The sequence below is a fragment of the Pongo pygmaeus genome, chromosome 10 (assembly GCF_028885625.2).
Source record: "Pongo pygmaeus isolate AG05252 chromosome 10, NHGRI_mPonPyg2-v2.0_pri, whole genome shotgun sequence".
NCBI classification, from domain to species: Eukaryota; Metazoa; Chordata; class Mammalia; order Primates; family Hominidae; genus Pongo; species Pongo pygmaeus.
In genome coordinates, this window is record NC_072383.2 from 7,811,914 (window position 1) to 7,827,078 (window position 15,165).

The window sequence follows — 15,165 nt, forward strand, 5'->3', positions numbered from 1 at the left end:
CGATGGGATTTTTTTTTTAACTATTATCCCCCTTTCCCTAGGGGTGTGACTGTGGAATATGTTGGGCAGGGTCTTTTGGCTTTGCCTCTACAGACATCCAGTTGCACTTTGCAGGTTTTATTTTGGGCTGTGCAGTTCGACCTGCAGGCCAGTAGGTGGTGCCTATGGGTAATAGCCAGCTGGGACACAAGCAGATGGGTATGTACTTGATATTTGTTTACTGTGAGGTGCTCTCTGTTGTTTCTAGTGATGGACTGGAAAATGCAGTGCCTGGTCCCTGAGCTTCCTGTTTAGCAGGGATTGGGAAGATGCAGCTGGGCATAGCTGGACTCCCTGGCTTGCCCACAAATACCCCAATGATGAGCAGGCACCAGCTCTAATAGGAGTGGCTAAAGAAGTTCCTTGTGAAAAGCACTGAGGTCTCTGCAGGTGCTGGGGGAGTGAGGAGGCTGCACCAGCTCCACATCCTAGTTAGGCAACAGTGTGCTCTGTTCCCCTATTATGCCCCAGTCCCAGGGTTCATGACTCTCAGCTGAGATGTACATTGTTGTCTATCTCCAGGCCACAATATAGCTGAGAGCCACAGAAAACACCTGTCCCATGGCTCTCCACAGGAGCAGTGTCCAGGCAGAACCTGTCCACTCAGCCCAGTACAGACAGCTTTATGGTCCAGCTATTCTCTGATGTGGTAATGCTGCTGCTTCATGTAGAGACGGGGAAGGGCTTTACCTTTTGGCTCATGTAAGATGAGTGTCAGTTGTGGTGGTGTTGGCTGGTTGAGTTGCCCTAAGCTCAGGTCCTGGTAGGAGTGGTCAGATGCCAGAGGTGTTTGATAATTCCCCAATTCTCAGGCCTATAGATGGCCCACTAAACAATATATATGAGTTCCATAGGGGCTGGACTAGGATCAGGCCTGTGGACTTGTTCTCAGGGCCCCAAGGTTCAGGTGCCAGTTGTGATTGGGAAGGATATGCTAGTCCCTGGGTCATTAGAAGAACTTTCAAGTGGGGCCAGGCAGAACACTCAGACAGTGGGAGCCTGAGTGCAAATCACAGTCCTATGGTGACTGGGCTCTCAGAAGGGCTCTGGGCTGCAGCTAAAATGGGCAGGCGGGAGCAGGGCAGCTGTGCTGTGGGCCTTTCACTTTAGAGGGCAGACCTCTCAGCTGGGACAATGGAAACTGGCAGTTGTCAGGCACGTGGCCCACTGTCACTTCCCTCCCACAGAAGTGGCACTAGACATTGCTGTTAGAGGTGAGCAAAGGTGCCCAGCCATCCCCCAATGCCCAACTCTGTGGTCCTGGGGCAGATGGGGAGCAGGAAGCAATGGCTGTGACTGTTATGGGAGCTGAAGGGCTTATCGGTGGCCTTTAGTGACTGGGTTGTCAGAAGAATGCCAAGTCACAACTGTATTGCTCAGGTGGGAGTGGGGCGGCTGCACTGAGGGCCAGTCTAGATGAAGGAGCCCATTTGGCAGGGATTGGCAGAGGCAGGGAGTCGTGCAGTATGTAGTCTGCCCTTTCCTCTGTACCAGGGCCACAGTATCTGTCTTTGGGATATGCAAAAATGCCTGGCCTTCCTCTTTGGCAGGGCAGCAGCAGCTGGCCCCGGGCTGCTCAGGAATCCAAAACCTGTGGGTTTCCATGGGGGCTCGAGTGGTGCCTCTGGACAGTCTCCTGGTGGCTCTGTGTTACTCTGGAGGCCCAGGTGGTTGAGGGGACTCTCCTGAGACTAGAATTGTAAAGGTCCATGGCAGAGGTGTAGAAACCCAGGATTCTCTCACTCACTTACCCCTTCCCCATATGAGGAAGCTTCCCCTGACTCTGTGCTTGTCCCAACTCTGCTGGCTGTCCAGCTTCGCTCTCTTCTGCTTTCCATGGTTCCCATCACTTCTCTGGTGAATTTCAGTGTGCTCTCTTAAATTATCTGCTTGAAGTCTTAGTCTTTACTCACTATTTTGATTCTATGCTGTAAGAGAGGTGCCCACTAGCTGCTTCTAGTCAGGTATCTTGGAGCATAACCTCTCCTTGGCAGTTTCTTACAAAGTTAAACATAAATTGACCACACAACCTAGAGATCCGACTCATACATGTTGACCCAAATGAAATGTTTACACAAAAACCTGTACATGATTTTTTATAACGGTTTCATATGTAACTACCCAATCTGCAAACAACTCAAATGTCTCTTCACTGGATAATGGAAACAAGCTGCAGTACATCATACAATGAAATTTTACTCAGTAATAAAAAGGAGCAACTACCTATACATGCTACAGCATGGATGAGTCTCAAATGCATTATGCTAAGTGAACAAAGCAAGACACAAAAGTTTATGTACTGTGTAAATCCACTTACATGGCATTCTAGAAGAGACAAAACTATAGAAACAGAAAGCAAAGGACTTGGCAGACAAAGGGTTGATTACAGAATGGGGAAAGGGAATGTTTTGTTGTGAATTAACATCTATATATTGATTATGGTGCTGGTTACATGACTGTATGCCTTTGTCAACAGTTGCAGAACTATACAATAAAAAGGGTGACATTTATTATATTTTACTTTAATACAAAGTACAAAAAAAGTAAAGCAACAAAATTTTCAGAAGAAAACATAGGACAACATCTTCATGATGTTGGAATAAGTATTTCTCTTGAACAGAAACCATAGGAAATAAACACAAATTCCAACAATATTAACATTAAAATTTTCTGTTCATTAAAAAGCACTGTTTTAAAAAGTATCTCTCATAACAGAAAATTTTGCAATTCAGATGTCTATGGAGGACTTATATTCAGAATAAAGAATTCCATAGGTAAACAGGAAAAAGATAACTTTAAAAAAATAGGAAAGAGACTTGAACAGATATGTCACAAAAGGTGATTTTCAGAGGGCCAATGAGCATTTGAAAATTGTTCAATTTAGGCTGGGTACACTGGTTCACGCCTGTAATCCCAGCACTTTGGGAGGCCAAGGCGGGTGGATCACAAGGTCAGGAGATTGAGACCATCCTGGCCAACATGGTGAAACCCTGTCTTTACTAAAAATACAAAAATTAGCCGGGTATGGTGACACGCACCTGTAATCCCAGCTACTCGGGAGGCTGAGGCAGGAGAATCGCTTGAACCTGGGAGGCAGAGGTTGCAGTGAGCCGAGATCGCACCACTGCACTCCAGCCTGGCAACAGAGCGAGACTCTGTCTCAAAAAAAAAAAAAAAAAACAGGGGGGAGGAGCCAAGATGGCCGAATAGGAACAGCTCCGGTCTACAGCTCCCAGCGCGGGACCTGAAGAAAAACAGAGCAGAAGATGGGTGCTTTCTGCATTTCCATCTGAGGTACCGTGTTCATCTCACTAGGGAGTGCCAGACAGTGGGCGCAGGTCAGTGGGTGAGCGCACCGTGCGCCAGCCGAAGCAGGGGCGAGGCATTGCCTCACTTGGGAAGCACAAGGGGTCAGGGAGTTCCCTTTCCAGGGGTGACAGACGGCACCTGGAAAATCGGGCCACTCCCACCCGAATACTGTGCTTTTCTGACGGGCTTAGGAAACGGTGCCCCAGGAGAGTATAGCCCGCACCTGGCTCAGAGGGTCCTACGCCCACGGAGTCTCGCTGATTGCTAGCACAGCAGTCTGAGATCAAACAGCAAGTCGGCAGCGAGGCTGGGGGAGGGGCGCCCGCCATTGCCCAGGCTCGCTTAGGTAAACAAAGCAGCGGGGAAGCTTGAACTGGGTGGAGCCCACCACAGCTCAAGGAGGCCTGCCTGCCTCTGTAGGCTCCACCTCTGGGGGCAGGGCACAGACAAACAAAAAGACAGCAGTAACCTCTGCAGACTTAAATGTCCCTGTCTGACAGCTTTGAGGAGAGCAGTGGTTCTCCCAGCACGCAACTGGAGATCTGAGAACGGGTTGACTGCCTCCTCAAGTGGGTCCCTGACCCCTGACCCCCGAGCAGCCTAACTGGGAGGCACCCCCCAGCAGGGGCAGACTGACACCTCACACGGCCGGCCAGGTACTCCAACAGACCTGCAGCTGAGGGTCCTGTTAGAAGGACAACTAACAGAAAGGACATCCACACCAAAAACCCATCTGTACATCACCATCATCAAAGACCAAAAGTAGATAAAACCACAAAGATGGGGAAAAAACAGAGCAGAAAAACTGGAAACTCTAAAAAGCAGAGTACCTCTCCTCCTCCAAAGGAATGCAGTTCCTCACCAGCAATGGAACAAAGCTGGACGGAGAATGACTTTGACGAGCTGAGAGAAGAAGGCTTCAGACGATCAAATTACTCCAAGCTACGGGAGGATATTCAAACCAAAGGCAAAGAAGTTGAAAACTTTGAAAAAAATTTAGAAGAATGTATAATTAGAATAACCAATAGAGAGAAGTGCTTAAAGGAGCTGATGGAGCTGAAAACCAAGGCTCGAGAACTACGTGAAGAATGCAGAAGCCTCAGGAGCCAATGCGATCAAATGGAAGAAAGGGTATCAGCCCTGGAAGATGAAATGAATGAAATGAAGCGAGAAGGGAAGTTTAGAGAAAAAAGAATAAAAAGAAACGAGCAAAGCCTCCAAGAAATGTGGGACTATGTAAAAAGACCAAATCTACGTCTGATTGGTGTACCTGAAAGCGACGGGGAGAATGGAACCAAGTTGGAAAACACTCTGCAGGATATTATCCAGGAGAACTTCCCCAATCTAGCAAGGCAGGCCAACATTCAGATTCAGGAAATACAGAGAACGCCACAAAGATACTCCTCGAGAAGAGCAACTCCAAGACACATAATTGTCAGATTCACCAAAGTTGAAATGAAGGAAAAAATATTAAAGGCAGCCAGAGAGAAAGGTCGGGTTATCCACAAAGGGAAGCCCATCAGACTAACAGCCGATCTCTCGGCAGAAACGCCACAAGCCAGAAGAGAGTGGGGGCCAATATTCAACATTCTTAAAGAAAAGAATTTTCAACCCAGAATTTCATATCCTGCCAAACTAAGCTTCATAAGTGAAGGAGAAATAAAATACTTTACAGAGAAGCAAATGCTGAGAGATTTTGTCACCACCAGGCCTGCCCTAAAAGAGCTCCTGAAGGAAGCATTAAACATGGAAAGGCACAACCGGTACCAGCCACTGCAAAATCATACTGAAATGTAAAGACCATCGAGACTAGGAAGAGACTGCATCACTAATGAGCAAAATAACCAGCTAACATCATAATGACAGGATCAGATTCACACATAACAATATTAACTTTAAATGTAAATGGACTAAATGCTCCAATTAAAAGACACAGACTGGCAAATTGGATAAAGACTCAAGACCCATCAGTGTGCTGTATTCAGGAAACCCATCTCATGTGCCAAGACACACATAGGCTCAAAATAAAAGGATGGAGGAAGATCTACCAAGCAAATGGAAAACAAAAAAAGGCAGGGGTTGCAATCCTAGTCTCTGATGAAACAGACTTTAAACCAACAAAGATCAAAAGAGACAAAGAGGGCCATTACATAATGGTAAAGGGATTAATTCAACAAGAAGAGCTAACTATCCTAAATATATATGCACCCAATACAGGAGCACCCAGATTCATAAAGCAAGTCCTGAGTGACCTACAAAGAGACTTAGACTCCCACACAATAATAATGGGAGACTTTAACACCCCACTGTCAACATTAGACAGAACAACGAAACAGAAAATCAACAAGGATACCCAGGAATTGAACTCAACTCTGCACCAAGCAGACCTAATAGACATCTACAGAACTCTCCACCCCAAATCAACAGAATATACATTTTTTTCAGCACCACACCACACCTATTCCAAAATTGACCATATACTTGGAAGTAAAGCTCTCCTCAATAAATGTAAAAGAACAGAAATTATAACAAACTATCTCTCAGATCACAGTGCAATCAAGCTAGAACTCAGGATTAAGAAACTCACTCAAAACTGCTCAACTACATGGAAACTGAACAACCTGCTCCTGAATGACTACTGGGTACATAACGAAATGAAGGCAGAAATAAAGATGTTCTTTGAAACCAACAAGAACCAAGACACAACATACCAGAATCTCTGGGATGCATTCAAAGCAGTGTGTAGAGGGAAATTTATAGCACTAAATGCCCACAAGAGAAAGCAGGAAAGATCCAAAATTGACACCCTAACATCACAATTAAAAGAACTAGAAAAGCAAGAGCAAACACATTCAAAAGCTAGCAGAAGGCAAGAAATAACTAAAATCAGAGCAGAACTGAAGGAAATAGAGACACCAAAAACCCTTCAAAAAATAAATGAATCCAGGAGCTGGTTTTTTGAAAGGATCAACAAAATTGATAGACCTCTAGCAAGATTAATAAAGAAAAAAAGAGAGAAGAATCAAATAGATGCAATAAAAAATGATAAAGGGGATATCACCACCGATCCCACAGAAATACAAACTACCATCAGAGAATATTACAAACACCTCTACGCAAATAAACTAGAAAATCTAGAAGAAATGGATAAATTCCTCAAAACATACACCCTCCCAAGACTAAACCAGGAAGAAGTTGAATCTCTGAATAGACCAATAACAGGAGCTGAAATTGTGGCAATAATCAATAGCTTACCAACCAAAAAAAGTCCAGGACCAGATGGGTTCACAGCCGAATTCTACCAGAGGTACAAGGAGGAGCTGGTACCATTCCTTCTGAAACTATTCCAATCAATAGAAAAAGAGGGAATCCTCCCTAACTCATTTTATGAGGCCAGCATCATCCTGATACCAAAGCCTGGCAGAGACACAACCAAAAAAGAGAATTTTAGACCAATATCCTCGATGAACATTGATGCAAAAATCCTCAATAAAATACTGGCAAACAGAATCCAGCAGCACATCAAAAAGCTTATCCACCATGATCAAGTGGGCTTCATCCCTGGGATGCAAGGCTGGTTCAATATACACAAATCAATAAATGTAATCCAGCATATAAACAGAACCAAAGTCAAAAACCACATGATTATCTCAATAGATGCAGAAAAGGCCTTTGACAAAATTCAACAACCCTTCATGCTAAAAACTCTCAATAAATTAGGTATTGATGGGTCGTATCTCAAAATAATAAGAGCTATTTATGACAAACTCACAGCCAATATCATACTGAAGGGGCAAAAGCTGGAAGCATTCCCTTTGAAAACTGGCACAAGACAGGGATGCCCTCTCTCACCACTTCTATTCAACATAGTGTTGGAAGTTCTGGCCAGGGCAATTAGGCAAGAGAAGGAAATCAAGGGTATTCAATTAGGAAAAGAGGAAGTCAAATTGTCCCTGTTTGCAGATGACATGATAGTATATCTAGAAAACTCCATTGTCTCAGCCCAAAATCTCCTTAAGCTGATAAGCGACTTCAGCAAAGTCTCAGGATACAAAATCAATGTACAAAAATCACAAGCATTCTTATACATCAATAACAGACAAACAGAGAGCCAAATCATGAGTGAATTCCCATTCACAATTGCTTCAAAGAGAATAAAATACCTAGGAATCCAACTTACAAGGGATGTGAAGGACCTCTTCAAGGAGAACTACAAACCACTGCTCAAGGAAATAAAAGAGGATACAAACAAATGGAAGAACATTCCATGCTCATGGGTAGGAAGAATCAATATCCTGAAAATGGCCATACTGCCCAAGGTAATTTACAGATTCAATGCCATCCCCATCAAGTTACCAATGACTTTCTTCACAGAATTGGAAAAAACTACTTTAAAGTTCATATGGAACCAAAAAAGAGCCCGCATCACCAAGTCAATCCTAAGCCAAAAGAACAAAGCTGGAGGCATCACGCTACCTGACTTCAAACTATACTACAAGGCTACAGTAACCAAAACAGCATGGTACTGGTACCAAAACAGAGATATAGATCAATGGAACAGAACAGAGCCGTCAGAAATAATGCCACATATCTACAACTATCTGATCTTTGACAAACCTGACAAAAACAAGCAATGGGGAAAGGATTCCCTATTTAATAAATGGTGCTGGGAAAACTGCTAGCCATATGTAGAAAGCTGAAACTGGATCCCTTCCTTACACCTTATACAAAAATCAATTCAAGATGGATTAAAGACTTAAATGTTAGACCTAAAACCATAAAAACCCTAGAAGAAAACCTAGGCAATACCATTCAGGACATAGGCATGGGCAAGGACTTCATGTCTAAAACACCAAAAGCAATGGCAACAAAAGCCAAAATTGACAAATGGGATCTAATTAAACTAAAGAGCTTCTGCACAGCAAAGGAAACTACCATCAGAGTGAACAGGCAACCTACAAAATGGGAGAAAATTTTCGCAACCTACTCATCTGACAAAGGGCTAATATCCAGAATCTACAATGAACTCCAACAAATTTACAAGAAAAAACAAACAACCCCATCAAAAAGTGGGCAAAGGACATGAACAGACACTTCTCAAAAGAAGACATTTATGCAGCCAAAAAACACATGAAAAAATGCTCACCATCACTGGCCATCAGAGAAATGCAAATCAAAACCACAATGAGATACCATCTCACACCAGTTAGAATGGCAATAATTAAAAAGTCAGGAAACAACAGGTGCTGGAGAGGATGTGGAGAAATAGGAACACTTTTACACTGTTGGTGGGACTGTAAACTAGTTCAACCATTGTGGAAGTCAGTGTGGCGATTCCTCAGGGATCTAGAACTAGAAATTCCATTTGACCCAGCCATCCCGTTACTGGGTATATACCCAAAGGACTATAAATCATGCTGCTATAAAGACACATGCACACGTATGTTTATTGGGGCATTATTCACAATAGCAAAGACTTGGAACCAACCCAAATGTCCAACAATGATAGACTGGATTAAGAAAATGTGGCACATATACACCATGGAATACTATGCAGCCATAAAAAATGATGAGTTCACGTCCTTTGTAGGGACATGGATGAAATTGGAAATCATCATTCTCAGTAAACTATCGCAAGAACAAAAAACCAAACACTGCATATTCTCACTCATAGGTGGGAATTGAACAATGAGAACACATGGACACAGGAAGGGGAACATCACACTTCGGGGACTGTTGTGGGGTGGGGGGAGGGGGGAGGGATAGCATTGGGAGATATACCTAATGCTAGATGACGAGTTGGTGGGTGCAGCGCACCAGCATGGCACATGTATACATATGTAACTTACCTGCACGTTGCGCACATGTACCATAGAGCCTAAAGTATAATAATAATAATAATAATAATAAAAAGAAAAAAAAATTTTTTTTAAATTTTAAAAAATAAAATAAAATGTACCCGTACAACTTCATCACAATATATTTAAAACTCTAGTTTAAATAAATATGTTTCTAATGTAATAGATATTAAAAATGGGCTCCAGTTAGAGTAATATAAATAGACTAATATATCTTAAGAATATATATTATTAATATATCTTAAAATAGAGCTAAATTTCTCCTCACTTAGGAGTTCCAAGAATAGGCATTTTAAGAATATTGTGATAGGGAGCCTTCAAGATGCCTAACCTTCATCCCCTCCAAGTAATTCTTGCCTCCTAGAATTCACACATTTGGATAGAATTTATTCATATTCTTGCTGAATAGGGCTAACTTTTGTAACCATAAGATATTGTGGAAATGATGCATTGTGTGTGACCTCTGAGGCTATGTCATAAAAATACATTGTAACTTTAAAAAAAAAAAAGAAAAGAAAAGAAAGAAAATTGCTCAATTTTGTTAATAATCAAATAAACGCAAATGAAACCCATAATATGATACAACTACATCCCCACTATATGGCTAAAATTAAAAATACCTGAAAATTCCAAATGTTGATGAGGATATGGAGCAAATAGATCACTCAGGCTTGTGGGAGTAGATTACTAATCATCAAAAGACATTTACAGGCTAGGCGCGGTGACTCATGCCTGTAATCCCAGCACTTTGGGAGGCCAAGGTTGGAGAGTCAAGGCCTTGATCACAAGGTCAAGAGATTGAAACCATCCTGGCCAACACGGTGAAACCTCATCTCTACTACAAATACAAAAAATTATCTGGGCATGGTGGCGTGCACCTGTAGTCCCAGCTACTCAGGAGGCTGAGGCAGGAGAATTGTTTGAACCCGGGAGGCGGAGATTGCAGTGAACCAAGATCGCGCCATTGCACTCTAGCCTGGCAACAGAGCAAGACTCCATCTAAAAAAAAAAAAAAAAAAAAAACCACGTACAAAATAGTCATAATAGCTCTATTCATGATAGCTCCAAACTGGAAAACACCAGGAGTAAAGTGAATACATAAAATGTGGTCTATTCATACAATGGAGTGCTATACAGTAACGAGAATTTAAAAATACAGCCACAGTCCACGAGATTATACATGGATCTCACAAACAATGTATAAAATAAAAAATCCAACAGAGATTATATTCCTTATAATTCTATTTATATGCATTTCCAAAGCATGTTGGAAACTATATTGTTAGAGGTTTACCTATTGGTTATGTGATGGAGGATGGTAACTGAAAGAATGTACAAATGGGATTGGGCGTGTCAGTAATGTTTTTTCTTGACCTGGATGACAATTACATGAGTGAGCTCAATCTATGAAAGGTATAGGGCAGAACAATGTGACTTGGATACTGTTTTTCTATGCATTTAGACTTGAAAGATAAGTTCAGAGTGTACTCAAAATTCTACTGAGGAAACTAGAAAAACATTTTTAAAGAACCTAAAAAGTTAGGTGGATATGTCAGGAATATTTCAGTGTCTGAAGGAAACCTTCCTCCCCTCCAATTTTAATTTCAATGCATTTTCCTCTCTGAAGTTGAGCAGCAGCTAAAATCACCAGTCCAGCAGGTCCTTGACAGAACATGTAAGGCTTCAGGCTCTGTGGAAATCCTCACAGAGATAGATGATGCAAGCCTGTCAATTCTCTGTGCTCAATGAGAGTTTATTTTCAGAGAGCTCTGAGGCAAGGATGAAGCTTAGTGAATTGCAGAGTAACTGTGACCTCCAGGCTGGAGAGAGAACCCTTCTCTCTGTGGGTATGGCTTGCCCCCCCAGGCATCCACAGATCTGAAGAGGAATTTTACAGTTTATGTTTTTCAGAAGCAAATTCTGAAATACAGTGAAGAATTCAAAATATGTGTTAGAATACCTGCGAAAGGAAGCAGAGTGGGGGATGGTGAGAGAGCAGAATGGGATTGAGGAAGAATCTGAACTGCAGTTCAGGCACAACAGAGCCCCAGCCATCTTGGTAGGGAGGGCTTGAGCAGGTGTTGACTGTTACAGTAGGTTAATAATAAATTGGTCTAATGTTGTGTTTTTTGGTTCATAGAAAGGAAAACAAATCACAGGAGCCACAGAAGTCATGACAGACCTACTGGGAAACAAACTGCTCTTCACACCATGAGATGTGTAATTCAAGGCAATAACTGTCTTATTCATTGTCTGCACTTAAAACTACGTTTGATGCTCAAAATATCTGTGAACCAATGAAAATTTCAAATGAGCAGCAGGATGAAAAGCAAATGAGAAATTTAATCTGTTCTTCCAGTAGAAGGAAATAATTATTATATATTGATTCATTCTTCCTGATTGGTTAGTCAGAAACAGGTTTTGAAATTGGCAAAAGGCTTTGGAAATGTTGGCTTTAGGAATAGCCTGAAATGATGCCAATGAGTCCATTTACCCGTCTCAAACAAGTACTTCTCACAGAGAAGTGGTGAAGACTCCCCTTCAAGCATTTGCATCCAGATACCCATGGGAGTTCTATGGCAGTTGGAGCTGTCATAGCACTGTTGACTGAAGTGGGTTGTTTGGCACAGGTTGGTATGTAACTTAGAAAAAGAAGGAAACAACACTGAGAATTTGCGATGAGAGAAAACAGGATAGATAAATATCTAGAGGGCTGAATAAACTATGGAAAGAAGTTGGAGAATAAAATCAGGTAAGAAAGACAGACTGCTAAGAGAAAATTAGAAAAAGGAGTTCATAAATGAGAGAATAATAAGAAATACTATGAAATAGGCCTATTTCTCTTTGACACTCTCCTAAAATGTCTTTGGCGTGCTTCTCTCACCTAAGACAATTGACTACCCTCGCTGAGAGTACTTATCATGACAACAGCAGAGACTGTATGTATATATATGCGCTGAAATGCAGTCATTCTTTCCACCTGATGCTACTTTGTTTTTGTCTTCTGTTAGGATTTCATGAAGTTCCTTTATCTCTGACAGAATGCCACCCGTGAGTGAGCTCATGGTGTATGTACATGAAGCATGTAAGACGGAGAGTCATGATAAGCACTGAAAGTGTAATCAGCAGTATGATGGACGTTATCTTTTCCTGTGTCCCCATTAACACACATGAATAAGGCCCAGGACACAAATGATTACTGCACCAAATGGGTTTTGTGGTCAGTGGTCGGTGATAGTGAGGAAGGATGGCCAAGAAGATCACCTGTACAGACATGTGCCCCAGAAAGTAGACAAGATACTTTTTCAACAGGGACTTTTGCTGGGATAGGTCAAAAGTCATGTCTTCTTCCATCTTTGTGTGGTCTGCATCACTGACAATGTTGTGGGATCTTTCTTCATCTACAGACTTCTTCTTATGCATCTCGGTTTGTTTATGCATATTCTGAGAGACAACAAACTCTATCACAAAAAGGATGGAGGAAAAGATAAAGCCAACCATGTACCACACTCCTAGAACAGGCCATGTGAAGTGGTTCTCATAGCACTCTGCTAGACAAGCTTCCGAGATATTCCCATGGCACTGGAATTCTTCCTTGATATCAAGCCAGGGGATGTGCCCTACACACACAACTGAAGCATAAAGAAGAGCAATAGTGAACTACAGTGCTCATGCTCGCCCTATGTAGAAGTTAGTGGGATCTCTGCTCATCTGCAGTATGACAGGTGCCACACCCACAACTTCTGATCTCTCAGCCATCTTGGAACCTAGGAAGACAAAGTAGCATGTAGTACTAGAATGACAGCCTGAGAATCAACATATCTTGTTCTGAACTCCATTTAAGGTCAATAAGGTAAAATGGCAAGACTAACCTCTGGCAATTTGTGTGTCCCTCCACTCAAGCTCCTCCTGTCACACTAACTGGATTGTGCTTAAGTCACACTAACTGGATTGTGCTTTAGATGATCCCAGATCTCTATAATTTGTGACATTGCAATATAAGACACAAGCAAAATTATCTCTGTGGCCTATTTCAGAAAAATCTAGAACATATCTTCTCAGTAGAAATTAAATACCTATTGTGCTATGAATTTGCTGCTTGTAGGTAAATTCTTCTCAGGTCTAATAACTGTCTGTCCAGTTTTCTCCATCATCACTCTCACTCCTTACTATCACATGATCGTATCTCTCAGCTTTCAACAATAGCTGCCTAATGCCAATTTCCTCTCATTCTCCACTATTGCCACAGGCTTTCTGTAGCAAACCTTATTTTCCTTTTTCCATGCTTTTCTAAAAAAAGGTTTACACTCTTTCAACATCATTCACAAGGTCCTACTATGTTAAATCCCCACTTAGCAAGTTTCGACTATGACCTCCAAACCCATTCACGTCACGCTTCACCCAACTTTTAGCCTTGCACCTGCGATGTTCTCTTTCACTCCTGGGTCTTCACATTGCTTTACTTTCCAAGAGTGACAATTTTCAGAACAGCCCTCATTCAACTCTCCAGCTGTGTAACTTCTACTAGTGACCTAATTCTTTGAGATGTCATTCCCTGCAGGAGGACATCTTTGCTCTTCCAAGTCTAAGTTAAGAGGCATTATTTGGTTTTCTTACCTCATCTTAGGCCTTACAACACTGCCTGTTTATTTGCTTTTAATATCTACTCATATGTAAATGTAACCTCTGCATAATAGGAAATATGTCTAATTTGCTTCCTAATTTATACCCAAGGCTGGCACATTGTAAGTGTTGAATAACTATTTGGGGAATAAATTCTTACATGGAAACATAACTGTTGCCCCTGTGTGATATATGTACTTTCAATATACTGGCATATTATCTACAGAAATATTAGAAGCTAAAGAAAATTAGAAGCTAAGAGAAAATTCTTAAAATCCCATATTCCCATTTAGCATATTGATTGTGATCTTATAAGCCAAGTTAGACTTATATGACATGGAAAAGGACATATGTAGGACCTAATTGCCTTTTTTCTTTTGTAGCTTGAAAATGACAGCCTTGGTTTATTTTTATTTTTTACTGATACATAATAGTTGTGCATATTTATAGAGCACATGTAATATTCTGATACCGGCATATAGTATGTAATAATCTAATCAAAGTATTGCGATATCCATTAGCTCAAACATGTCATTTTCAGGGACATGGCTGGAGCTAGAGACTATTATTCTTAGCAAACTAATGCAGGAACAGAAAACCAAATACCATGTGTTCTCACTTACAAATGGGAGCTAATGATGAAAACACATGTATACATAGAAAGGAACAACACACACTGAGGCCTGTTGGAGGGTGAAGGGTGGGAGGAGAGGATCAGGAAAAATAACAATGGGTACTAGGCTTAATATCTGGATGATGAAATGATCTGTACAGCAAACCCCCATGACACAAGTTTACCCATGTAACAAACATGCACATGTACCCCTGAACTAAAAAGTTAAAAAAATTGCTGGGCACGGTGGCACACGCCTGTAATCCCAGCACTTTGGGAGGCCAAGGCGGGTGGATCACAAGGTCAGGAGATCGAGACCATCCTGGCTAACACGGTGAAACCCCATCTCTACTAAAAATACAAAAAATTAGCCAGGCGTGGTGGCAGGTGCTTGCAGTCCCAGCTACTTGGGAGGCTGAGGCAGGAGAATGGTGTGAATGTGGTGGGGCAGAGTTTGCAGTGAGGGGAGATCGCACCACTGCACTCCAGCCTGGGCGACAGAGCGAGACTCCGTTTCAAAAAAAAAAAGGTTAAAAAATTTTAAAAAAAGAAAGTCTATAGGGCCCAGACTTACCCAGCATCTTTACACTTTATTGCACTGTGGCCCTATTAGACTTTCCTGTGAGTTGGATCCTGTCCAACTTCCCAAACAGATGCTGATACTTTGTGGGTTGTGTAGTTATTGATAATTTGTCACCATCTTCTCATAACTGAAAGCTCATG

General features: G+C 41.9%; 1 long non-coding RNA gene across 1 annotated transcript; it reads left to right on the forward strand.

Moving 5' to 3' along the window:
- Nucleotides 1-549: 549 nt before the first annotated feature.
- Nucleotides 550-13,993, forward strand: LOC134737639 (uncharacterized). The gene is made up of 3 exons (XR_010122732.1): nt 550-688; nt 11,347-11,958; nt 12,218-13,993. It is a non-coding gene; the product is annotated as an uncharacterized LOC134737639 (long non-coding RNA).
- The last annotated feature ends 1,172 nt before the right edge of the window (nt 13,994-15,165 follow it).